Source organism: Opisthorchis viverrini (assembly GCF_000715545.1).
Source record: "Opisthorchis viverrini unplaced genomic scaffold opera_v5_397, whole genome shotgun sequence".
In the NCBI taxonomy this organism is placed as follows: domain Eukaryota; kingdom Metazoa; phylum Platyhelminthes; class Trematoda; order Opisthorchiida; family Opisthorchiidae; genus Opisthorchis; species Opisthorchis viverrini.
The window spans coordinates 1-3,391 of record NW_008752051.1 but is presented as its reverse complement, the minus strand read 5'-3'; positions in this window follow the sequence as shown (position 1 = coordinate 3,391).

The window sequence follows — 3,391 nt, the reverse complement described above, 5'->3', positions numbered from 1 at the left end:
CGATTTGGCCACCTCTGCAAGTATCACTAATCATTCAGTTGAGCCACGGGGCCCCTATCCATTTGTCGACCCGACCCGTCTAATGTTTCCATACTTCGTTGCCGGGTCATACACTGTCCCCCTCTTGGTCGCTTCCACTCGGCACAGGGCTGGGTGAAAAGCTTTGCGAGGAAGGCGGTCTTCTGGCATGCTGAGCACATATCCTAACCAACGTCACATGTGAGAACTTCATCCGTCACGGTGGAAAGTTACTTCATCCTAAAACCATCCAGCGTACTCAGCATTACTAACAGATAAACTTACGTCATATCGGCACCATATGTGTAAGAGGTTGGCAAAGGCTGTCCGGTCCGATATCTAATCTCATCTCCGGTCGATGTACAGGAACCTATGTAACTACCCCGGAAAACCATTTTAACTATGTATTTGGGCTACATAATTAACAAATCCCATCTATATCCTGTCATAATAAAATCTAGTCCTAATTACTTCAAAACTTTTAACCTAATGCGTACGCGGAAAATCTTGCTTTAAAACTGAGGCTGTTAGCTCAGGGAGTACAGCTCATGTCTGACTTTGTTTCCGTAACTGATCGAGGTGCGTAAAAGGGTCCGGTCAGGGAACCTGGCTCAAGCTTGATTTATGAATAAATTAATCGTCAGCATACGGCAGGAAAGATTTCACAGTATGTACTCTTACACCTATTGATTATTTCCCTAAAGGTGAAAGAATCCCGCATTCTGTCTGTTGTAGCTGACCCCAAAACCCAGGCTCCAGTAACCCAACAAGAACAAGATAGTTTCATTGTGAATAAGCGATTGCCAAATTAAACGGTGGCTGCATTTTAATGTGCACCTCTGACCTTGAATCCAGGCTGTCCGGTAGATCGCCCCCTCTAAGTCACATTTGAGCACTCGAGCATCGTCATTCGTCACTGATTGGCTGCTTGAACGTCCAATCAATAGTTGACTTTTCCGACCCGTAGACTCGGTTGTTTTTCTGAAGCGATTTTGGCAGAAACAGTAGTTCCCAATGAGTTTCAGAATCTTTGGAGATATTTAAAGGATTCTGACCTCCGTGATACCATCGAAATGAACATTCCATATTCCAGGCCCTATAACCAAGCTTACTTGAGCCTATAATGAGACATCGGAAAGAAAAACATACCAATATTTGTAATTTGCAGTACAGGCTCAAACTCCTATTGAATTTAGAACAGATCGCGTAAGTTGATATGAGTAGCATCAAGCGGAGAACGGATTAGAACCGATATTAAATAAGATAACTAAAAGCGTCATAAGAAGAAAGTTTACACAGAAAAGTTGTAACCAACAGGTGGTGAATAAACTTTGGCTGAGCACAGTTGCACAGTTGCGATTGAACCAGACGGTTGAATCTTGCCTCGGTTTCAGGCTTGTAAAGTCTGAAATTCTTCTGAGTGATTAGCGTGTGTTCCTTTTCTCGCGGGGGACAAGTGTTTCAGAATGACAGGAGAGACAATATAAATCACAGCATTTTCGTGAAAAATTTTCCGTCAGTCACCATTGATGAAAGTTTTCCAGAGCGGCATATAACCTTCAAGGTAAAAAGGAAAGTTTACATATTCAGGGAAAATGTGTGACGGTGTCAGTATGAAGACCGTGACGGTGTTTTTTCAACTGGATGTGCAATGTGATGACAAGGTCTCTGACTAGCTGCAGACAAGTGGAGTCGGGAATATGGATTCATGCGAAGGGAGAAACTTCTCTACAAGCTATCCGTATCAGACACGGAACAAATCTGTCGACTTTTCAAAAGTTGTGTTCGGTAAGGAATACGCCTAGTTTTCATTCCTCCCTAGAACGAAAGTATTTCAATCTCTCCACTTTACTCGACTTTTTAAACGAATTGAGGTATTGTACGAATATTGGTGCTACCAGCGCGAGGAGACACCGAGTACGGAGCTGTTCTCTGGCAAACACGAACTAAGAGGTTTCAAGTTATTAGACATGAAAGTAAAAATCTGATCCACACAGCTTTTGGAAAGTCTAGATCCTTTAATATCCTCCTGAGCTTTTCTCTAAGTCGGCTAAATAGTTTGACTTAATTAAAGACAACTTTGATGCAATCGGATAATCTCCACTTCGGCACTTTATACTACTTTTACCAGATACTACTCGCATGTTGCATCAGCAGTATAATCCGTCATAGCGCTACTTGATTTTCTCCCATTTGGTGCTATCCACAAAACTTGAGATTTGAGTTCACATTTCTCACAGATTACAGGTTTCTTAAAATTTTCACCTGAAATAATGGAATGGAGTCAACAAGCTGATGAAGGCGGGATGATGTTGTGAAATTTGCTCACAAGAGAAGCCAGGTCTATCGGAGTCAAGGTCGACCCATAGAGTAACCATCCAGGGCTAGTCAATTTGGAGAATCTCCTGTACAAAATAGGTGAAATTGCGTCGTCTCATTGATTTAAAGCGTGTTTCGCCATTTTTCAGGACATAGAAGGTGCTCCTAACATGTATTAGCTGACCTACGCCCAAATGAAGAGAAAACGTCCAGAGGGGAATACCACCACCTGGAAGAATCCCTCCAATTTCACTCTTATTTTATAGTTTGCATACTGAACGCATTCACCTAACATAAAAGCTTGAATTTTTATGGAACCACTGAATAAAAGATTACTGAAATTGGTCGGGAAGTCAGTGTCTAGGTAGTAGGGATAGCAGCTAATGTAAGGAGGAAAGCCCTTCTCTGCGGAGTTGTTTATTGGCGAACACCAACCAAACAGTTACAAACTATTGGAATGGAAAGTAAACATCTCACATGCACCCGATTTTTAAAAATTGCACATCCTCACGCGTCTTGAACTTGTCTCTCCCGCATTTGCAATCGAACGCCACAAAGTAGTTTCACAAGTTCCGTAATAAACCTTGTGGAGTGCACCTTCCATTGGACGCAAAGCGGAGTTACGAGAAAACCACATACTACTTGCTCGCCTATTCAGTAGTATCCAAGGGCACACTGGTAGCGTTGTTACCAGGCCAAATTGCGCCAACGGAAAAGAGTAAAAGCTCTGCAATAATGGGTCCATGGAAAGTGTCATAGTCTCTAGGCTCATTCCGAAGGATGCCGATAAATAGGCTGCATTGTATGCGAGAAATGGGATGAACCCGGCTATTGAATTTGTACTCATAGCTTCACACCTAATCTGTTACGATCAGCTTCGTAACTATGTGAAATAACTAGGAGTGTAGATAGCAAAGTTGCACGAAACGTACACATATTATCGTAGATCATCTTTCGGCTGTGACCATTTCGGCACCCGACTGCCATGCCATCCGACGAAAGTACGAGGGCTGGTATTCTTGCAGGTTGCCTAGGCCTAGACGGGATCAGTCGA